Raw genomic sequence first — 24,642 nt, 5'->3', positions numbered from 1 at the left:
CTCTGAAAACTAGAAGTGTCTATGTTTTTTTTTTTTTTTTTTTTTTTTTTTTTTTAAAGATTTTATTTATTTATTTGAGACAGAGAGAATGAGAGACAGAGAGCATGAGAGGGAGGAGGGTCAGAGGGAGAAGCAGACTCCCTGCTAAGCAGGGAGCCCGATGCGGGACTCGATCCAGGGACTCCAGGATCATGACCTGAGCCGAAGGCAGTCGCTCAACCAACTGAGCCACTCAGGCGCCCTAGAAGTGTCTATGTTAAATACACAGAAATTTTTGGTTAAATCTCTACTCCTTTTAAACAACAACAAAACAATGCCTCCTCCTCCACTTTCCTATTCTTTCTATAAAAACAATGGTTTTTTTTCTACCATTATTATTTAAGTAAACTTAAATACAGTACTACCAAGATTGTCAGTTTTCCAAGATTAGCACTTATCAATTCCACTTTCTAGCCTGTAGTACAAAAATATCTACATAATTTTAAATTCTTAATAATACTGACTATGCTACACTAATCTTCATATGTATAAGAAAAAAATAGTTTTTACAAAACACAAAACTTCTTTCAGTCTTGGATAAAACCGTAACTGAAACAGAGACAGGTGCCTGAAGTCATCAAAGCAAGCTGACAAGAATTCAAACTTTATTTGCAAATTAACACAAGGCAGGTGAACAGTTACTGATGTCTCTTTCAGAGGGGCAAAATTTCCAGCATCGTCTATGAAAACTGTTCTGATCTATATTTCGAAGTGTGGGATGGGGGCAAGAGCAGAAGAAGGTTATTACTTTAATTGTTGTGTTTAAACTGTTGAGAAAATAAATGAGCTAGTTGGTTAAAACATGCATTCAGGAAAAACATCATCATCAAGATAACAACTCAAAGTGCACACTCTACATCATTAATGTGTTTTTCTTCAATATTTTCTTACAAGCAGTGAGATTATAAATGCAGTACTATTCTCTACTAAAGCATAACATATAGGGGTGCCTGGGTGGCTCAGTCAGTTAAGCGTCTACCTTCGGCTCAGGTCATGATCCCAGGCTCCTGGGATCGAGCCCCACATCAGGCTCCCTGCTCCGCGGGAAGCCTGCTTCTCCCTCTCCCACTCCCCCTGCTTGTGTTCCCTCTCTCACTGTCTCTCTCTCTCTAATAAAAAAATAAAACCTTTAAAAATAAAAAATTAAAAAAAAAAAGCATAATGTATAAAAAGGAACTCAATTCAGTTGTCTAAACTCACATTAAATCCCTCCAAAATGATCATCTGCAGATAAGCACAAGCTCAGCTGCATCGAGTTTGGACCTTTGTGGCCTCAGCCAGACAAGGAGAGACAGGACACTCAGTCAGTCCTCACAGACCAGGAAATCCAATGCCTGAAGAGGCCTAACGTCAAATCTAACTACCAAAAGTCATGCGCGTACTTCAAATTCCTCTCAAAACAATGTTTTAGGGAAAAAAAAAAAATCAAGTCATTCAAACAGCAGAATGCTACTCTTATCCGAATCTTTAACAAAATGTCAAATTCAGACTGCCAGTTAGTTAGACTTCAAAGAGCCACCTTAATGAAAAGTCTGGTCAAGAAAGTTTTCTTGACTTTAACAGATACTGTGGTGAGAACTAAATATAATGGAATTTGGGCCTTGGAAATGGAGACATCTGTAAAGCACACGAATAAAGCTACTAAATAGACATCACTGCCGTGGGGCTGCCCACCCAATCTTGCAATTTCAGAGGGATATTGATGGACTGGGGTGAAGTATGAGGAGAAAATAATTTTTCTACTTTACTCAAATGATGAGTGATGAACTTTAACGCATAAACATTTTCCCTCTTGCTCATTTCCCCCCAAATAATTAAATACTTTATGCTCATATCGCTCCCATTTTCAAACATTTGCTTAGTGCCATCAGGAACTACATCCTGTGCTGCACTTTCACATATATGAACTCAACTGCCTGGATGATTTAAAAAAAATTTTTTTTTCTTTGTTCCACTAAGTAATGGAGATTGGTGGATCTAAAAGTTGGACGAAACTTCAATAGGTGGCACCTAGTCCAATGGTCCTCATAGTTTTGTGGTTATCTATTCACTATTCTCATGCCCCAACATTTCCACAAGGAACACCTCTCCATTAACCTAGGGTGCTTCTCTAGCACATTCTTCCCCACGTATCCTTGAGGAGGAAGTTGTCCATTCTATGTCAAACACCATCAATGATACAGTGACAGAAAGCTCCCATGAACACCATCTGCGATAATCTATTCCACTTCTGAGTTGCTTCACCATAAAGCCTATCCTTAAACTGCTCCAAGTTCCAAAGGCTTCTACCCATAGGTGTTTCCCACTCACAAGGAGTCTGCACCTTTGTTCATGTAAGAGCCCCTCACACAGCTAAAAGAATGAACAGTTTTTCCAAAGACAGGTCCTAAGTTCCCTCAACATCCTGGTCTTCCTGTGGAACATACTTAAGTTTATCTGTATTCCAACAGAACAAAAAAGACTAAGTTAAAGCCTTAAAATGATTTTGATTTCACTTTAAATAGCCTACTACTTATGCGGCCAGGCAAAATATTTCAAAGCTAAGTTTGCTCAGTTAATTAGATTTTGATCCTGAGATCATGGTAATCAGGCTTGATGGAACAAAGAACTCCTTTCTCACTGTGTTCCTTTAAAGTCAACCAATCACAGAACTACAGAGATACCTTTCCAGAAAGATACACAATAGCCAATGGGTACATGAACAGGTGGCTCAACATCATGAATCTTTAGGGAAATGAAAATCAAAACCACAATGAGCTATCACCTCACACGTGTTAGAATGGCTATCACCAAAAAGACAAGAAAGAACAAGTGTTGGGGAGGGTGTGGAGAGAAGGGAATCCTCGTGCACTGTTGGTAGGAATGTGAACTGGTGCTGCCACTGTGAAAAGTATGGAAGTTCCTCAAAAAATTAAAAATAAAACTACCATGTGATCCAGCAACTCCACTTCTAAGTATCTGAAACAAAATCACTACCTCAAAAGATATCTGCACTGTGAAGTCCACTGCGGCATTATTTACAATAGCCAAGACATGGTAGCAACCTATGTGCCCATCAATGGATCGATGGATAAAGAAAATGTGGTTATACATCTACAACAGAATATTCTTCAGCCATAAAAAGGAAGGAAATCCTGCCATTTGCAACATCGATGGACCTTAAGAGCAGTGTGCTAAAGGATATAAGAGAAAAACAAATGCTGTATGATCTCACTTATATGTGGAATCTAAAAAACTCAAACTCATAGATTCAGATAGATTGGTGGTTGCCAGAGATGGGGAGGTGGGGCGGGGGGGGAGGTGGCCAAATGGGTAAAGGTGGTCAAAAGGTACAAACTCCCAGTTATAGGATAAGTAAGTCCTGGGGATGTGATTTACAGCATGGTAACTATAGTTAACAACACTGTATTGTATATTTGAATGCTGTTAAGAGAGTAGATCTTAAAAGTTATCATCATAAGGAACAAAAATGTGTAAATATGTTAAGTGATAGACATTAAACTTATTGTGGTCATCATTTTGCAATATAAACATGTATCAAATCACTATGTTATACACCTTGGACTAATTGGCAGTGTTATATGCCAACTGTATCTCAATAAAACTGGGGTGGGGGGGGAGGAATTTTGGTGTTGATACCCACAGTTACTCTTAAAGGCAGGGTCTTGGTTATTTTCTCTCTCTAGTCCCAGTTCCAAATAGATACTCAATAAATGTCTGGAAGGAAGAGAAAAAGGAATGAGAACTTAACTCTAAAGTTGAGAGATTTATTTGTGTGAGAAAGGACAATCTATGTAGGTCAAGATAATGCAGAGTGCAGAGTAATTAACAGTTACAAGCAAACAGGCTGGTGGCCTATGTAGAAACTCAGAACAGATATTAGGGAAATTAAGTTTCAAGGACAAAATCTAGCCACTGGTATTCAGGAGTTCAAGGCACTGACTTAATCATTATATAATTGGGGGAAACAGCAAGGATCCAGTTATTGGAAACCTTATTACCAAGGTCAAAAAGACTCAACAGTAAGACTGACTTTGAGGCCACACTAGTGAGTTACTGCCACACTTCAGCAATTCATGTGTGTATCTCTGTCAGGGTGAAGATTAATCCCCGAGTCTGGGAAGAAGCTGGCTCTCCTGGCAGGATCTCAGGAAGCATATGAGGTTATAACTGCAGAAGTGGAGAGCTGAATGGAAACAAAAGCACAGGAGGAAAAGGAGCCAATTCTCAGGTGATCTAAGTTGGCTGCAGCTTGGTTTGTGATTTTTTAATTTTCAGATTCCCAAGTCTGAGCACTGCCTTTCCAGGAAAAAAGAAAAAAAAAATTACCAATCATTTTGCAAAAGCAGACTACCTTTCAGGAGAAACTAAGAAAAATCATAGGTAGATCCGCATACACTAAAACATAAAGAGAAAAGTAACTAAATACACAATTCCCCTCCTGGGAAATGACCATAGCACCTTGCAGGACCTTCCAGAGGAGCACCCCAGCCTGCCTGCGCCTCAGGGCCAGGCCCTTCCTCAGTCTCTATGACTTGGATGCAATGCCTGGCTGCAGGAAGCCCCCACAGTCTATGGCCTGCAGAATGAAATTAATGGGGATAATTTCTCAGGGCTCACAACCCTGAGATCAAGAGTCGCATCCTCTGCCAACTAAGCCAGCCAGGCGCTCCGCTTTAGCAGTACTTTTTATTTGTGGCATAGCTGTTACATCTGATGCATTACATAACACATACAAGTCCATTTTAAAACAAATTACTTTTAAATCTGACCTATTAAATATGTGACACAGACTGGCTGTTCTGCTGCACTATTTAAATGCCTGCTATATTCACAGCAGTTACCTACAAAACACACAATCTTTATGTGCTGGCACTAAAGTTCTATACCTCCAAGGGCTAATTCTAGGCTGATCAATTAGTACACAAACCTCCTCCACCCACGTCCCCTCCATCTACTTAGCTCTAACCACTCTGAGCATCTGCTACATATAGATCCTTTTATTTGAGGTATATCTACTTACAACATGCTACAAAGTTATTGTGACATTAGGTTAGTGTTTAAAACAGATACAATGACAGCCAAAAAAAAAAAAAAAATCATCATCCCATTTGGGAAGAATTGTGAAAATGGTGTTAACGACTAAGATACAAAAAGCAAAAAGTACTAATAGTAAAAGCACAATCAAATTTACATCAACTCTAACTTTTCTTATTTATAGTTAAAATCAAGGAAAGAACAGAAAACCATTTCATCACAATAAAGCAGCATAAGAGATGGCAGCATCATAAATCAAAGCTGTAAAAAAGAAGCAAGCAATTACTCTATGCTCATTACAAAATAGTATGCTGGAAAAAAATACAGTCAGGATTGTAATTTGCTCTTATAAACCAATAATTCACCATATATACAGTCTTTGCCTACAAACGAAGAAGCAAAGAAGAACACTCTTAAGCAGAGTTTCCAGCAGAAGGGTTTGTTCAGAAGACATTAATGCAGAGAGGAAAAAAACCCTCAATTTGCTAATTAGTTGAAACTGTTTGTCTGCCAATTCAGCTGGGAAATGGTGCATTAGAAAAAATACCTACCACAAACAACTTGTTAATAGAGTCACTGCATTTGTAACTAAAGAGATCATACACAACTATACCACTGGATAACAAAATAGAAGAGAAAGAGATGTTTCTTTTAACAAAAGTAATCCAGCTAATAAATGATGAGGGAATGACAGAATCTCTAATAAAATCAATTAATGGATCTAAGTGTTGACCATCAATAACAGCTTACATCAATCAGAAAACAAAAGACAACCAGAGGGGCACCTGGGTGGCTCAGTCGGTTAAGTGTCTGACTTCAGCTCAAATCATGCTCTCAGGGTCCTTGGGGTCCTGGGATTGAGCCCTGCATCTGGCTCGGTGCTCAGCTCTCCCTCTTCCTCTGTCCCTCCCCTGCCCATGCTCTCTCAAATAAATAAAATCTTAAAAAAAAAAAAAAAAGACAACCTGAAACATTATGTGTCCCCTGATGGAAATACAACACCGACTATGAAAAAGTTGGGGGGGGGTGGAAATCAAACCAGAATTGGATGGAACTTCTAGATCCAACAGAGAAGTCAGAGTAACAGGATAAACATCACCATAGTGACCTCAACTTTTACTTCACACCATACATAAACACTCAAAATGAATCAAACCTAAATGTAAGAGCTAATATTACCAAAAAAAAAAAAAGAGCTAAAATTATAAAACATCTAGGAAAAAATAGGAGAAAATTTTTTTGACCTAGGATTGGCAAAGATTTTTTAGATATGACCCCCAAAAAGGCACAAACAATAAATAAAAATTCAATAAACTGGGATTGTATCAAAGTTTAATAAGCCTTTTTGCTCTTCAAAGATTCTATTAAGAAAAAGAAAAGACAAGTCACAAACTGGGGGAAAAATCAGCAAAACATTTATGTCATAAAGGATTTGTATATAAAAACTCTTAGAGGGGCGCCAGGATGGCTCAGTCGGTTAAGCCTCCGACTCTTGGTTTTGGCTTAGGTCATGATCTCAGGGTCACATTGTGTCCGGGCTCCCTGCTCAGCAGGGAATTGGCTTCCCCTCTCTCTCTCTCTCTCCTTTGCCCTTCCCCCACTCTCATTCTCTCTCATTCTTTCTAAAAAAATCTTAAAAAAAAAAAAACTCTCACAACTCAATAAACAATCCAATTTTTTTTAAATAGGCAAAAGATGTGAAGTCACTTCAACAAAGAGGATGTATGAATGGCAAATAAGCACATGAAAAGATACTTCGTTAGTCATTTTTTTTTTTTTAAGATTTTATTTATTTATTTGACAGGGAGAGACACAGTGAAAGAGGGAACACAAGCAGGGGGAGCGGGAGAGGGAGAAGCAGGCTTCCCGCAGAGCAGGGAGCCCGATGCGGGGCTCGATCCCAGGACCCTGGGATCATGACCTGAGCCGAAGGCAGACGCTTAACGACTGAGCCACTCAGGTGCCCCGATACTTCGTTAGTCATTAAGAAAAGCAAATTAAAACCTCAAGGAAATATCATTACGAACCAACAAAAACGGGTAAAGTCAAAGACTAGCAATAGCAAGTGTTCACAAGAAACTGCAGCTCTCACACCATGCTGGTGCAAATGGAAAATGGGACAGCCACTCTGAAAATAGTTTGGCAGTTCCTTAAGAAGAACTTCTTAAGAGCTGAATGTTTAAATACAGTTACCATACAACCCAGTAATTCCACTCTTGGCTATCTACCAAAGAGGGATGAAAACATATCCATACAAAGACGTTTACACAAGTGTTCACTGGCATGAACAGGAAACAACCCAAATGTCCATCAATTAGTGAATGGATAAACAAAATATGGTGTATCTACACAATGGAATAATTCTCAGCAATAAAAATGAGTGAACTACTGATACATGCAATAACAAGGATAAATTTCAAAAACATCATATGAAATGAAATATGCCAGACAGACAAGACTACATACTGAATGATTCTATTTACATCAAATTTGCAGAAAAGGCAAAACTGTAGAGAAAAAAGCTTACAGGGGCACTTGGCTGGCTCAGTTGGCAGAGCATGCAACTCTTGATCTTGGGGTTGTGAGTTTGGGCCCCAAGTTGGGTGGAGAGATTACTTAAAAAAATAAAATCTTAAAAAAAAAAAAAAAGCCATCAGTGGTTGCCCAACGCTAGGGCAGAGGCAGGGGTTATTGGTAACTGGTCACAAGATTATTTGGGGGGGGGGGTGATGGAAGTGTTCTAAAACTAAATTCTGGTGACAGATGACTGTATCAGTTTACTAAAACTCAATAATATCAACATGGGGAGAGGGGTTCTATACCACAGAAAGTTTTTAGAACCACGAGCCAATGAATCACTGAACAATAAATTAAAAATTCACCTGAGAGTTGTCATAGGGTGACAGGTATTCCTTGGTAAAAAGCTCTGAAAAACAGCACATCTAGTCTACCTTTGAACTGTACAGCCATTTTACATTTTTTCTACCCACATCACAAAATCCCATGTTCCAGTGCCTGACAGGGGTGTCCTAGGCTCCCTTAGGACTGGACTCTTGAGAGCAGACAGGCCCTCAGTGAGTACTGATGGAGTGAGTGAATGAATAAAGACACAGCTGGCATGAACTTCAATACAGCAGAGAGAAATTATGAAGTTGGAGGACCCCAAAATGAAAACCTAAAGCAAACTCAGCTGGGGCGCCTGGCTGGCTCACTTGGTAGAACATGAGACTCTTGATCTTGGGGTGAGGAGTTCCAGTCCCACATTGAGTGTAGGGTTTACTTAAAAAAGGTTTATTTTTTATTTATTTTATTTTTATTTATTTATTTTTTAAAGATTTTATTTATTTGACAGAGACAGCGAGAAAGGGAACATAAGCAAAAATAAACCCCCAAAAATGGTTTTTTTAAAATAAGGCAACCTCACCTCAATAAAAATCACTTAAGGGCGCCTGGGTGGCTCAGTCGTTAAGCGTCTGCCTTCGGCTCGGGTCATGATTCCAGGGTCCTGGGATCGAGCCCCGCATCGGGCTCCCTGCTCGGCGGGAAGCCTGCCGCTCCCTCTCCCACTCCCCCTGCTTGTGTTCCCTCTCTCGCTGTCTCTCTCTCTGTCAAATAAATAAATAAAATCTTTGAAAATAAATAAATAAATAAAATAAAATAAAAATCACTTAAAAAGCCAAAATCATCTCTGAGTCATAAAAATTAATAGACCTGCATCTACTCATTTTCTACAGTCAACTGTTAAATACTGGCATAATTGATGGCTGTGTACGTCATCTCACTGTGGTTTTTCTTTGTGTGCAGTCTTGTTTTTCTTTGCATTTCATTGTGTTTTAATATCTATTTCCCAAATTAAAGCCACAAGTATGGCTATAAACAAAAAGAAAGAGAGAGATATTAGCAAGTGTCAGCAAAGTTGTGGAGAAACTGCAACTCTCATACATTGCTAGTGGGGATGTCAAATGACACAACCACTTTGGAAACACAGTTTGGCAATTTCTCAAAAAAGTTAAACATAGAGGGGCACCTGGGTGGCTCAGCTGGTTAAGTGTCTGACCCTTGATTTCAGCTCAGGCCATGATCTCATGGGTCGTGAGATCGAGCCCCCATCAGGCTCTGCGCTGAGCGTGGAGCCTGCTTAAGATTCTCTCTCCCTCTCCCTACCAGCCCCCGTCCTCTCTCTCTCTAAAAAAAAAAAAATAATAATAATAATAATAGTAATAAATAAAATAAAAATAAGAGAGAAAGTCTACAATTATTTGTCAATTTTCTGCCTCAGATGGCCAAGTATGCAGTGGGGAAGACTTATTTCATCAAAGACAATGTATCTGTTTGTCTTTAGTTAGACTGCTGTCTTTTTGGGAGCCATACCTTTAGCAGCAAAAGAAAAGAAAATACAGAGCATTCTAAGATCCAGAACACAGTCACTAACAAATTAAAGCACAAAGGAAGATAAAGTACTAGAATTCGAAGTTCACACTCCTCATTCCAGAGGAGCCACCTGCTCACTCACCATCAGACCCCATGGCCCCTCTGGGCTCCAGGAACCTTATGGCCACAGCCTGGAAGATGGCAGAGCCAGCCTCCCCACCACAGTCCAGCGGAGGTCGGGATGAGCACATACACCTTGTAAAGCAGACAGAACTTTCACAAAGTGGTTGTACCATCTCACACCCAGCATCGGTGAAGAAAGATCCCATGGCTCCACACACCTACTTCCTACAGTGAGATTTAAACATTTTTGCAAATCTACTGAGTATGTCATGGTATCTCACTGTGTTCTAATTTGCATGTTTTAAGAATTTGGTCTCTGGACAAAAAAGGAAATTTTTGAAAATTTTGAAAATGCTGGAGTCATTTTACTGTCCATGACTACTAATATAGTGTGCTTACTTTAAGAGTTCACTTATTTACTCATTCACACTTATCAAGTGGTGAACAAAACAAAGTCCCTGTGGTCTTGGGGGATGACAGTCTAACCTGCTTACAGCAATCTCCCATGCCCCTTCCACATGACTCAGTCTTTCACACTTAATAAACAAAAACCCCCTCAAAGGGCAGAGGAAAAGGACTCCAACAAGTTACATTGTCAAGTTTAAGGCTGAACCTAAAAGCAACTTGGGAGAAGTTCCAGCATTCACACTGAGAGAACCTCATGAAATAAGCATCCCCATGCCCCTTTCCTTCTCTTGCAGCTTAGACCTCCACTTTTCAAAAAATATTAACAATATTTCGAAAGTACTACCCTTGACAAAATGAGTGTGACTTTTTGTAAGCATCTGTGTATACCCTGTGCTATTTCTAAACCTTCTCTCCTTAAAGAAGATGCATCTCCACGGACAACAAGTAGCAGTAAACTCCTGCCTCCTCGTTTCTTTAATACAAATTGGATGTCTACTCACATTCAGAAAACTGAAGAACACAAGAGCCAGGAGAGAATATAAAGTTACTTAAGCAGAGCCATGTGAGGGTGCCAGGAACTTCCTTTATTTTCCCACCACCTGCGTGCATCTGCTCCCATCCTTCAGACAAAGGGAAATCCCTTCCCGGAGGCTTCCAGATCTCCCCTCCCACCCACTTCATAACACAAAACCTTCAGTATTCCTTTGGTACTCCATCCCCTCTGAGCAGCACGCAAACACACTCTAATGCTCCATGCCAGGAAGAAAAGAAAACCTCTAGTCACCCCTCAGCCCTTCTCTGCCCCCTTCACAGTTAAGATGTCTCATCTCAGAGGCTGGTCCACACATGCCACTCCTCACTTCCTCCCCAATCTTGCTACCATCTATCCTAACACACTAACGTGGCTGTTGGCCAGGCCACTGTGACCTTCCGATCACCTAACCCAATCTAAGGCCCCTACTGACTCAGGAAACTGTCCCTCATCCTCAAAGTGTTTTCTTCTCTCAGCAACTGTGACACGCTCTCCTGGTTCTCCTTCCCTCAATCCAGTCCTTCTCAGTCTGCTGGCTCCTCCTGAACCACATCAACTAAACCTGGGCCTTCTTGGAGCGAGTGCTGAGTTCTCTCTGCTCCCCACATGCATCTGACATTCTCTTCCTAGGTGATGTCATGCAAATTTGTGACGATGAGTACTACCAATATTATGAGGTCTTACTCTCTGAGCTCCAGACACATATGTCCAAATACTCATTCGGAATCTCCAGTGTTCTACAGAAAACCAAAGCTGAGCTCCAATTTACTCAACTCTCCCTGGCTTCCCCACTTTAGTACTATATAACCAGCCAAGCCCAGATACCAACCATCGCCCTAGCTATTAGCAAATCCTATTGAGTCTACTGTCCCCACATACCTTGAAATCAACCACTCCTCTCCATTCCCGCTGCCATCATCCTAATTCGAGCCACCTGGACTCCTCCAGGAGCCTTTAAACCACCTCCCCTCTCACTCCCGGAAAGCCATTCTCCGCAGAGCAGACAGATATCTTTTTTTTTTTTAAGAATTTTCGAAATTTTGGGCGCCTGGGGGCTCAGTCGTTAAGCGTCTGCCTTCGGCTCAGGTCATGATCCCAGGGTCCTGGGATCGAGTCCCACATCGGGCTCCCTGCTCGGCGGGAAGCCTGCTTCTCCCTCTCCCACTCCCCCTGCTTGTGTTCCTGCTCTCACTCTCTCTCTCTCTCGGTCAAATAAATAAATAAAATCTTTAAAAAAAAAAAAAGAATTTTTGAAATTTTAATAGCAGACAGGTATCTTTTATTTTATTTTATTTTATTTTTTTTAAGATTTTATTTATTTATTTGAGACAGAGAGAATGAGAGAGAGAGCACATGAGAGCGGGGAGGGTCAGAGGGAGAAGCAGACTCCCCGCAGAGCGGGGAGCCCGATGTGGGACTCGATCCCGGGACTCCAGGATCATGACCTGAGCCGAAGGCAGTCGCTTAACCAACTGAGCCACCCAGGCGCCCCAGACAGGTATCTTTTAAAAGGCAAAGCAGATCCTGTCACGATCCTACTTAAAGCCTTTCAGTAGCTTACTAAATAATAAGCTCCAAACCCCTTCCCAAGATCTACAAGGCCCTGCAAGATCTAGTGCCTACTTAGACCACTGCTGCTTCCTTCCATTCATACTCCCTCTATGGGTTTCCACTTCACCGCAGTCTTTTCTACCTCAGGGCCTCTGCAAGTGCAGCTCCCTTGCCCAAAGTACTCTCCTCACAGCTGTTTCTCACCCTGCACGTCTGAAATCACCAGCATTTTTTTTCTAATCACCCTATTGAGCACGTCCCCATCTTACTCTCTGCCATATCACTCAGTCTACCTGCCAAGAACTTGACGCCAATACTAGATTCTATTTATGTCCGGGCTGTTCTGCCATCCCCCAACCCTCCCGCAGGGTAGGCTCCCACCTTGTTAGGGTGATCCTCTGTTACATGCAGAGCTGATGAATATCTGTAGGATGGACAGCGGAAAGGGGAGACAAATCGAGGGTGGAGGAAGGACAGAGAAAGAGAAGGGGAGAAAACATTTCCAAACTATATCTAGCTTCCACCAGTTTCATAACCTAGATTTGCACTTCCCATAAGTGAAAGCAGAGGTTCCTCATTGGCTAAGCTGAGCCTACCAATAATATTCTATATTTGACTTCACCTATTCATCAAGTACTGCTCTAGGAGCAATCTGCCTATCTCATACTCAGTGCATTTACAACTAGTTTCAGGAGTTACTAGGGCATACCTAAACTTGTAATGTCAATTGAGAAAAATATGCTTAAAACATAATGCCAAGAAGAAGAAAAGACAAAATCCAAGTGTTTCATGCTTAAATTCATTACAAAATACCTCTAAAATAACAAAACATTAATGTGGCATGATCTGTATACAGAGATATATTACATTACTCTCTCTTCATTTGTGTATGTTTGAAATGTTCCATAATAAGAAGTAAATAAATAAAAGCACATGCCTCTAAGAAGTTAAGAGTAAGGGTCTCTGAATCACAGACATTTTCCTGGCTCATGTGCACCCCACTTGGAGATTTAATTTAAATGAGTGTGTAACAGTTTCTAAAGGTGTTTTCCTAAGACATCAGCTCCTTGGAAGCATCTGAGGGCACAGGAAAACAGGACCGCCCTCCCAGCCCCAGCACCATCAGCCCAGCACCTTCCTAGGAGAGCCTCCAATAACCACAGCTCAAAAACAGAGCAACTTCAGGGTAGGAATAAAATCATTTAAAAGGGGGAGGTAGTCCTACGCTGTTGGTGGGAATGCAAGCTGGTGCAACCACTCTGGAAAACAGTATTGAGGTTCCTCAAAAAGTTGAAAATAGAGCTACCATACGATCCAGCAATTGCACTACTGGGTACTTAACCCAAAGATACAAATGTAGGGATCTGAAGGGGTACATGCACCCCAATGTTTATAGCAGCAATGTCCACAATAGCCAAACTGTGGAAAGAGCCAAGATGTCCATTGACAGATAAATGGATAAAGAAGATGTGGTATATATATACAATGGAACATTATGCAGCCATCAAAAGGAATGAGATCTTGCCATTTGCAACGATGTGGATGGAACTGGAGGGTGTTATGCTGAGCGAAATAAGTCAATCAGAGAAAGACATGTATCATATGACCTCACTGATATGAGGAATTCTTAATCTCAGGAAACAAACTGAGGGTTTCTGGAGTGGGGGGTGTGGTGGGAGGGATGGGGTGGCTGGGTGATAGACACTGGGGAGGGTATGTGCTATGGTGAGAGCTGCGAATTGTGCAAGACTGTTGAATCACAGATCTGTACCCCTGAAACAAATAATGCAATATATGTTAAGAAAAAAAGAAGATAGCAGGAGGGGAAGAATGAAGGGGGGGAAATCGGAGGGGGAGACGAACCATGAGAGACGATGGACTCTGAAAAACAAACTGAGGGTTCTAGAGGGGAGGGGGGTGGGAGGATGGGTTAGCCTGGTGGTGGGTATTGAGGAGGGCACATTCTGCATGGAGCACTGGGTGTTATGCACAAACAGTGAATCATGGAACACTACATCAAAAACTAATGATGTCATGTATGGTGATTAACATAACAATAAAAAAATTTTTTAAGATCTTATTTTTATTTATTTGTGAGAGAGAATGAGAGACAGAGAGCACGAGAGGGAGGAGGGTCAGAGGGAGAAGCAGACTCCCCGCTGAGCAGGGAGCCCGATGTGGGACTCGATCCCGGGACTCAGTCGCTTAACCGACTGAGCCACCCAGGCGCCCACAATAAAAAATTTTTTTTAAAAGGGGGAGGTAGTGGAAGCATGCAGAAGAGAAAAACAAATGGTTTTTGCTTAAATTCAAACAGAACGTTTTTCTCATAGAATTTTGATGAGGTAATATTTCTCTCTAATGTGGTGTTTCTAATTCAGACAGGGACTTTCAGAAGACTAAAAAGGCAATACACCAGGGGCCATCCCCCTTCCCTCCCTAGTACAGTTCCTCCTCTCAAGGATTCCTTCTCTATAGCATTAAATAAAATGTTACAGCTGCCAGTAGTAAAAACGCAAATATTAAGCCTCATTTATTCAGTGGCACCAAAAAAAAACAAGAATCTAAGCTGCTCTGGCAGTTAATTTTTTTGCTATAGAAATTACTCTGGCATATGGGAAAATAAAAATGATAGAAGTTTATTTTCAGTTTGTTTAGATGAAGAAAATAATTTTTAAATCATATTAGAAAATTAAGGGACTGCTGCTAGGTACAACTTTAAGGGATCGATTACATCCTTACAAGGAAATCCATGAACATAATGAGATGGATACAAACCAGCACATGAAAGATCCATTAACTTATGTTTACAAGTAGCATAGGATCATACTTAAATAAAAATAATCAGCATTACAGAAATCCAAAATAACCTGATGAATGAAATAAGCTGGTACTTGAAGATAAATTCTTTAATTCATCAAAAACATGGTAAATTACTCTCTGAAGAGACTTTTTAACATTAACAGCCCTTAGAATTTCAGTTTTTAAGGAAAAAAGGATGTGAATCTCATAAAAAATAAATCATAGTAGGGGCACCTGGGTGGCTCAATCAGTTAAGCGTCTGTCTGCCTTCAGCTCAGGTCATGATCCCAGGATCCTGGGATCGAGCCCTGCGGTGGGCTCCCTGCTCAGGTGGCAGAATTCTAAATCTATAAATATAATTGCTGCACAGGATTTCATTTTGTTGGGAGGGGGGTGGAGGAGGTAGTTTCTTGCCCTATCAAGGACACACTTCACATCCAAGAAACATACCCTCAACCCAGATCCCTGGGCCAGTCTTAATTGGGACCTAGGGAAGTGAGAAAAAGGGCAAAGGGAATAGGAGTCCCACCAATTTCAACCATTTCCACTATTTTCTCCCTCTGCATCATGAGAGATTAAAAAGGCTGTCATCCCTAATAAAAATAAGCTTATTATTGATAGATCGATGTCATAAATAATGATGAGTACTGAACATGAATATGGTTAGCAATCAAGTATATTTAGACTTTGCTGCCCTTGTTCATAAAGTCAGAAGAGAAAGGAAGGGAGAAGAGGAGCGACAAGATACTGGCAATTCATCTTGGGGGAGTGGGGAGCCAGGGATGATCTCAGCAGCAGAGAAAGGAGCACTTGGTCAGAGGTACCATAAATACAAGCCTGTCACATCATAGGCCTGTAAATGACAGCAGGACTCTGAGTAACGACTCTGTAATCAGATTAGGAGAAGCCAGTATGATCCTTTAGGTGACAGAGATCTAATCTGGGACACAACTGGGCCTAAACACAGATTTACTGAACTCTCGGAAATGAGCACTTAATCATACTAAGAGATCATGGCCACAATGAAGATACGTTTCCTGTCGTGTTCCATTTCTAGAGGCTGAGTTCAGTTTTGTGGTTCAACACATGGATGTGACTAGGCTGAGTTGGGATTTAATTCTTAGCTTGCTAATGTTTCACTCATGATCGCAGATCTCACCCTGTGCTATTAATTTGGCATCACAGCACAAACGACTCAATTTAGTTTGTTCTACATCTAAGTTTATCTCCCCAAATGAATTAAATGAACATCCCCTGTGCTGGACAGTTTATGTCGGTACTTAGCCCCACACCTACCCTTCTAGTCTGACCTGAATCATCGGGCCTGAAATCTACATTCCCAAGTCCCTGGTAGCTGGGCTCCCATGAGGCTCGAGCAGCAACCCTGGCAGGAGTGACCTCCAGCAGCATCGGTGCAAATGGGGGTGTGTGGGCTCTGAGTAATACCACATTCCCCATATGCTCTTCCAGCCCTTCCTTTTCTATCTCATTCCTAGAATCACACCCCCTCTTTTTTTTTTTTTACCCTGAGATCAAGACCTGAGCTGAAATCAAGAGCTGGGATGCTTAACCGACTGAGCCACCCATGTGCCCCGAATTAGACCCCTTTTTGACTGAAGCACCTGGAGGGTTTCCCCGACTAGACACTGATAGTCCATCAAATTCAGAATTTATATTATTCACAGACCAAGATGAATCTATGCTATTTCTGTGCTGTGAAATATTCATTCATTCACTCATTCAACAAATTTTTACTGTGCACCTACCATCGGCCAGACCCTGTTAAAAGTGCTAGAGATAGAGCAGTAAACAACACGGACAAGGGGTGCCTGGGTGGCTCAGCCATTAAGCATCTGCCTTCGGCTCAGGTCAGGATCCTCATGAAGGAAAAAAGGATGTGAATCTCATAAAAAATAAATCATAGTAGGGGCACCCTACCCCACCCGCATCGGGCTCCCTGCTCAGCAAGAAGCCTGCTTCTCCCTCTCCCACTCCCCCTGCTTGTGTTCCCTCTCGTCTCTGTCAAATAAATAAATAAAATTTAAAAACAAAACAAAACAAAAAAACACGGACAAAAATCCCTCTCAAAGAGCTAACATTCTAGTGGAAGAGAGAGATAATACACAAACAGATAAATAAAATACAAGTGTTAGATAATGCTAAGGAGAAAAAAAAAAACTAAGCAGGGGCAGGGATATGAAATGTTGGAAGAGGGTTGAAATTTTAGATATGCGGGTCACAGAGGTGATTTTTGGAAAAAGAGCTGAGGGAAGTAAGGGAGCCAGCTATATACATATCTGCAGGAAGAGCATTCCAGATAGAGGGAACAACATGGAAGGAGACCCCTTACATGCTGGAGAAAAGCAGGAGTCCTCTGTGGCCAGAAAAGACAAGGGGAGGAAGTCTGTGACGTGGGGAGGCTAGGCCATAGGAGCCTTGAGAGATACAACAAAGACAATAAAGACGCTAGCTCAGCAGTAGATTCTGAGCAGAGGAGTGAGTGACGTCCTATGACTTACCTGTCAACAGGATCCCACATGGCAAGGGCAAACTGGAGGGGCAAGGGCAGAAGGAAGGGGACCCGTTAGGAGGCTACAAGTCCAAATGGGACTGGATGGTAGCGAGGACCACGTGGTGACAGGTGAGGATGCTGAGCAAATCCTGACTAGACCGTGAACTCCTACATGGTCTTACAAAGTCAAGGGCTGGTCCCTGAATCCTGCAGAATTCACATCAACAGAAATTTCCATAGGACTCCTACCCAGTGAGAATATAATGGCTTTAGCCAAAGAATATTAAATAATTGCAAATTAACATTCTATAATAGTCAATATAGGGAAAAACTAATGTACAACATATACCAGGGTTATAAAAATATTAATATTTCCGTAGAAATATTAAAGAATCAATATAGAAATATAGAACTTATAGTACCTATAAATTCAGTTTTTATTTTGCTGATCAGAGATAAAGTATGACTTTATTAACTGTATTTCTAAGAGGAAAATTATCATACGTAAGTTTTCTAGACAGCAATGAGGAATTTTAAACCTAGAAGAAATCTGATAGTCCCCTTCTCTTCATTTTGGGATGAAGGTAATAAAGCCCAGATATAGGGACGCCTGGGTGGCTCAGTCAGTTAAGCGGCTGCCTTCGGCTTGGGTCATGATCCCAGGGTCCTAGGATCAAGTCCCGCATCAGGCTCCCTGCTCAGCGGGCAGCCTGCCTCTACCCCTGCTTGTGCTGTCTCTCTCTCTCTGACAAATAAATAAATCTTTAAAAATAAATAAATAAATAAAGCCCAGATATAAACGAAGCTTGGTCCTTCTTTAAGCACCAGAACATATTTTAATGTGGATGGAAATATTTCTGAAATATATTTTTACTTCCTTATCTCTGTGAGTATCCTGAACAAACTAAGTTTTTCTTGATAATTCTGAAATTAACTCAAAAGAACCTAATGTCCGATGTCCAGCCCCAAAGTAATGCTAGGCTTTGCTCCCGGCTGCCACCACTATGCAGCCCTGACAATCTCCACTCATCTCCCTCCCAGCTAACGGGGCCTACGCGAGACCGGAAAGGAGTTAGGAACCATCCATAAACAAAAGTGAGACTAGGTAAAAACTGAAAAAGAAAAACGATCAGCTTTGGTACACGAGCTTTACAGCAATTATTATCAGCACTTAGAGATGGATTTTGCTTGTGCCAGTTGTTGGGCTGTGTTGTGGGGGGGGGAAGCTTGCCCCCAAAAGCATGTCTGGAGAGGTGATATATGTGCAAAAAGTTCTGCCCCAAAATGCAATTCATCACTTCTAAGAAAGCATAAAGTTTAAAATTACTTAAAGAGAAATTAACTTTTTGACCATTAACTTTATAAATATCACCACATAAAATAGCAAATTGCTAGGGTGCCGGGATAGCTCAGTCGGTTAAGCATCCCACTCTTGACTTCAGCTCAGGTCTTGATCTCAGAGTCATGAGTTCAAGCCCCACGTTGGGCTCCACATTGGGCATGAAGCCTACTTTAAAAAAAAAAAAAGGGGCAAATTGCCAAGGTAGTATTTACTTCTCAAACAACAGCTTAAAAGTATGAATAGGAAAGTAATAAGCTTCTTTTTTAAATTTTTTATTGTTATGTTAATCCCCATACATTACATCATTAGTTTTAGATGTAGTGTTCCATGATTCATTGTTTGTGCCTAACACCCAGTGCTCCATGCAGAACGTGCCCTCCTCAATACCCATCACCAGGCTAACCCATCCTCCCACCCCCCAGAAAGTAATAAGCTTTAATAAAAGGGCACTTCATTTCTTCTACAACCTACCCCACCAAAATTCTCCAGTAGGCTGACATAAACTTATGTTTCTGGTCCCTTTACTACCATTCTACCAAAACTAGCCTACTTTAAAACTTAACAATAAAATAAAGTTTAAGGTTAATCTGTATTGGAAAGGAAAGATTCACAAAAACAGAGAACCATAAATCAAAATCGCAAATGACTCACATGTAAGCACACAACGTAATAAGCTCCCTCAGCAATTAAGCAGCAAATATGGGAGCTCAACAGATAATATAAAGTAAAAAGTCTGAGGCCCTCTGAGGACATAATTCTTGCCGAGCTGCATGCTCATGGCCAGAGATTGAGCATTCTCCCTCCATCCCGGTGTCCTGACGACTACGTACTCCTCCAGTTCCAGGTGGGTCCCCATGGGCCTAGGTTCCAGATGTTAACAGCCCAGAGATCATTAGAGCTAGTTCTTGCTTCCTCTACTACTCTCAATGAGAAAGAGCTGGAGGGAACCCCACCAGCTTTAAACAGCTTGAGGAGGAAGGAGCACTAAAGATAAAAGACTGGAAAGGGATTTGCAAAGGAGAAGTTCAGGGTTATTTTCTTATTTTACACTGTGCCTTTTCTCTATTAAAAAACAAAATAATTTAGCTTATTAGAAAGTCTTATACTAGGACGCCTGGGTGGCTCAGTCGTTAAGTGACTGCCTTCAACTCAGGTCATGATCCCAGGGTCCTGGGATCGAGTCCCGCATCAGGCTCCCTGCTCGGCGGGAAGCCTGCTTCTCCCTCTCCCACTCCCCCTGCTTGTGTTCCCTCTCTCGCTGTGTCTCTCTCCATCAAATAAATAAATAAAATCTTTAAAAAAAGAAAGTCTTATACCAACAATACAAGTTTTCACCGATCACTCAGTCCCCTGAACCTTACTCCCACAAAAATTATTTCCCAAAACAATACCCTACAAGATATTAGCCCCTTCCCACACCCCCGTCCAAGTATCTTCCACAGTAGGTAATTTGTACCTTTCTGACAGCACTTGCACAGGAGCTCTCCTGTGACATGTCTTACCACAGTACCATCAGCTTCTCCAGGGCAGGGAGCTCACTCTACTCTCTATTCCTTAAACTCCTGGCACCAATGCTTCACTTCATGGCTATTTAGCGTTTGCTAAATGAATTTCTGTGGTATCAGATCATGATACCTCAAATTCATTATTGAGAAAAAAAAAAATACAACTTTCTAATGCAGCAGTAACACTGCTGCCCCAGGGAATGGTTCAGCCACTTTCACAAGAGAAAGAAACCCAATGCCTACCATCTGCCGCAAGTCAGTACCTCTGAGTAGTCCTACTGTGCACACTAGCCAATCAGGAGCGCCATTCTTTTTTTTTTTTTTAAAGATTTTATTTATTTATTTATTTGAGAGAGAGAGAGAGAGAGCACATGAGAGGGGGGAGGGTCAGAGGGAGAAGCAGACTCCCTGCCGAGCAGGGAGCCCGATGCGGGACTCGATCCCGGGACTCCAGGATCATGACCTGAGCCGAAGGCAGTCGCTTAACCAACTGAGCCACCCAGGCGCCCCTGGAGCGCCATTCTTAACAAGAAGGAGTGGAAGAATCTGAGAGGTCATGAGAGTAGAGTCCCTGTATAAATGTACCCGGCATTATCCACAGGCAATCCGCCTGCCCTCCAAAATCTTCAAGTGAAAACACGTCTACAAGCCACTGCTTCTTCACCTGTTCTTTCAACTCTGGGTGGCCCAACATGCTGCCTAACTGCCTGCTGACTTCCATACTTCTGCTCACATCCCTTCCTGAAAGCACCTTATCAAACTTTAAACCTCGCTTTCTGACATGGTGTGTGATACTGTGGGACACCTTCTTTGCCACAAGCCCAAGTCTACAAGTCACATCCTTTTGCCTGCCTGCATGGGCCAGAACTACTCCCGGGAACACAAGATAAGCAGCAGAGAGAAGGCCCCAGCAGAGCACATACACTCGGCTCAGGCACAGCGAGCAGCATGCGCAGCGGCCAAGGGGCCCTGCAGGAAAGCGCACTGCTGCTCACAGACCGCGGCGCACACCCGCCCGCCTCTGGCGCCGTGTGCGTGTCCTCTGGGCACACGGCAAGGGCCACAGGCTGGGAACAGACGACCACCATGACCTGTCACACGTTTTGAGGAAAGCATTTTAGAAGCGACAGTAGTACACAGGGGAGATGCTGATGGGATATGAATATATGCTCTTAGGGTTCTGAAGTTCTTCCAATAAAGGGCAGTAATTACGAACTTGGACTACTGAGATATTTAACACTTTGGGGTTCAACTACAGAATGCATCAAAATTCCAACCTCAGTTTCCTCAGAAATCACTGCACTGGAACCACAGCACCATGTTTAAAATTCCTTACCAAGTAGCTTGAATAAAAATCAACTGGTATTTATTTTTTAATTTAGCTATATATCTGCCAAACAAGCAAAAGAACACAAAACAATTTCCAGAAAGTGATATAATTTGTTAGCCAATCCATGGTGCTGCAATTTCGTCCAAGCCAAAATATAAAACAAATGATCCCCATCTGTAACAAGTAGCTCGCACTCAGGGCTTGGGCTTCAAAGGCCTGGTCCATACCTCGGTAGCCCAGGGACATCTGCGACGCTTCAGGGACGCTGCCTGCAGGGGAAGGGGAGAGAGTGGAGGGGCAGGCAGAAGGCCTCTGAGTGACTCTAACTCCGACCCCCTGACTCTCATGCACCCACTTCCTCTCTTCTCTGCATTTGGGGGACAGGGAGTGGTTGGAGAATGGTCTCTACAAATACAATAACTCAGAAAAAAACTTTAAGTATTAGAAAGCTCGTCTTAATCCAAGCACATTCAGTTATCATGATCATTTCCATGATACTGTTGTAGCATTAAAAAACTGGAAATAACCCAAAATGTATACAAATAGGAAACTGACTGAATAGATTAAGGTGCATCCTGGGGGCACCTGGCACCTACCTACTAAAGTAGAGCATGTGACCCTTGATCTCAGGATTGTGAATTCAAGCCCTAGTCTACTTCAAAAAAAAAAAAAAGAAAGAAAGGAAAAAAAAAAAAGTGCATCCATATAATAGACTCCTAGGCAATCATTACAAGAATGAGGCCGAGCTTTGTGTACTTGGATATATTTAAGGTATTTTAATGTAAAGAGTACTACCAATTGTTTTTTTAAGTGGGTGGGGAAATACATGTTTATATACAAATAGAATTTTTCTGGGGAAAAAAAAAAGAAACTAGCAATAACAGTGGCCTACAGAAGGGACTGAGGGACTCAGTAAAGGAGTATACTCTTTTTCACAATTCGAAAACATTTTACTATGTACACATATCCCTGTTAAAAAAAAAATCAGGAAGTACTTAAGTCTGTGATTATGACAAAATTAAAGCAATGGAAGAAAAAGTGTTGCCTATTAACAGCAATCTTACCTTTCTTACCTATCTCTAAATTCTTTGTGGCAAATATCTGAATTTATTTAAACAAAGGTGGACATAGAGAGGTCTACTCCACCTTCCTCCTTTAAAGCCACAATAACTTTCAATTTCTAGCCATAATGCTAAAAACAACAACCAAAAAAAACCACAAAAAGCTGCACTTGCTTCTCAAACCAAGATGCAAAAATCTCCTAAATGCTTCCCTCTGTTGTAACCAAAGTTTAAATGACTTAAATATATTAATAAATCCATAACTAAAGTTCAGTTACATTTCATATGTTAACATTGTGTTCTAATCATGTTTTATGAGGAAACAGTTTCACCTAAGATCTTCTTGTCCCTAAACTAACAAAGAACTTTAGGATTACCGAAGAGTACAAATTTCCTAAACTCACCCCAGCCAAAAGTTACTTCAGTTATAAACTAGAGGGCTCCCCCCATAGCTTCAAAATTTCCAAAACTTCTCCATTTCCAAACAGGATTGGGGAGGGGTGTTGCAGGCAAAGCCCAAGTAAGCGTGTCCAACCTTCTTCCACCTCTGTAGATGCCCTCCCCGGTCTCAGGGACCCCAGAGCACTGATTCAATGAACAAGAGCGGGAGGACAGTGGACCCACTGGATCTGACTCTGAAGCGTGGCATGGGGCTCATGTACCTGTGAGTAACAGGCTCTCATCAGTCACACCTGGGCAAATGAAGTGGCAAGTGCTGTTGCCTCACCCCACACCCACACAGAACCAGACTGCTGACAGTGGTCTCTGCAATACCACCATGAAAAGTGAAGCAAATGTCTGGAGCTAATGCCTGTCAACTGGATTTTTACTAACAAATATATTTCTTGAAGATCTATAAATGTGCAGGTACCTTGGAAAAAATAATATGTTAAATAATATGTTAAATAATAATAATATGCTAATGAAAATGAAGAAATTTTGCTAACCTAAAACATTAACTAAAATAGATACTCCAAGCATCAAAATATGACAAAATATTGACTTCTCAAAAAAAAATTTCTGAACATCCAGAACTATAACACTGTACAAAAATCTCCAGGCTTAGAAAAAAAAATTACTTTTTAGATCATTTACAAGTTGGTTGTTTATTCACACCTCCACTTAACATAAATGTATTTGCCGTGCACTGTTCTCAGTACCAGGCATGCCATCCTGATTAAGACAGACCCAGGTCCTCCTCGTGCACTGCTGGTGGGAATGCCAACTGGTGCAGCCACTGTGGAAGACAGCATGGAAGTTCCTCAAAATGTTAAAAATTAAACTACCCTACAATCCAGCAATTGCATTAGTGGGTATTTACCCCCCAAAAATACAAAAATATTAATTGAAATAGAAACATGCAGGGCGCCTGGCTGGCTCAGTCGGTTAAAGGTCTGCCTAAGGTCTGCCTTCGGCTCAGGTCATGATCCCAGCTGGGGATCCAGCCCCGCATCAGGCTCCCTGATACAATCTTTTAAAAAAAAAACAAAAAAAGACGGGCGCCTGGGTGGCTCAGTTGGTTAAGCGACTGCCTTCGGCTCAGGTCATGATCCTGGAGTCCCGGGATCGAGTCCCGCATCGGGCTCCCTGCTCAGCAGGGAGTCTGCTTCTCCCTCAGACCCTCCCCCCTCTCATGTGCTCTCTTTCTCATTCTCTCTCTCTCAAATAAATAAATAAAATCTTAAAAAAAGAAAATCTTAAAAAAAAAAAGAAATGGCACCAGATCAACCAGCCAGTTTTAAAAAATAATAATAAAATAAAATAAAATAAACAAAAGAAGGAAGGGGCGCCTGGGTGGCTCAGTCGTTAAGCGTCTGCCTTCGGCTCAGGTCATGATCCCAGGGTCCTGGGATCGAGCCCCGCGTCGGGCTCCCTGCTCGGCGGGAAGCCTGCTTCTCCCTCTCCCACTCCCCCTGCTTGTGTTCCTGCTCTCGCTGTCTCTCTCTCTGTCAAATAAATAAATAAAATCTTTAAAAAAAAAAAAAAAAAGAAGGAAAAGAAACAGATACATGCACCCCTGTTTATTACA

The 24,642-nt window shown here is 41.6% G+C and overlaps 1 protein-coding gene across 7 annotated transcripts in view; it reads right to left on the bottom strand.

The window, feature by feature from the left end:
- SFMBT1 (Scm like with four mbt domains 1) overlaps window positions 1–24,642 on the bottom strand; it is a 118,813-nt gene that overhangs the window by 79,958 nt on the left and 14,213 nt on the right. For 2 of the 7 annotated variants that reach the window (XM_064595213.1, XM_064595205.1), the window contains exon 3: window positions 8,501–8,681. The exons of the other annotated variants lie outside the window; for them this stretch is intronic. The gene's annotated coding sequence lies outside the window, so the exon portion shown is untranslated. The remainder of the gene's footprint in view (window positions 1–8,500; window positions 8,682–24,642) is intronic. 7 annotated transcript variants of the gene reach the window in all.

The sequence above is a fragment of the Mirounga angustirostris genome, unplaced genomic scaffold (assembly GCF_029215605.1).
Source record: "Mirounga angustirostris isolate CCGP_5_RB_7025 unplaced genomic scaffold, mMirAng1.0.hap1 SCAF_1, whole genome shotgun sequence".
Taxonomy (NCBI): Eukaryota; Metazoa; Chordata; class Mammalia; order Carnivora; family Phocidae; genus Mirounga; species Mirounga angustirostris.
This window is presented reverse-complemented; position numbering and strand designations above follow the sequence as displayed.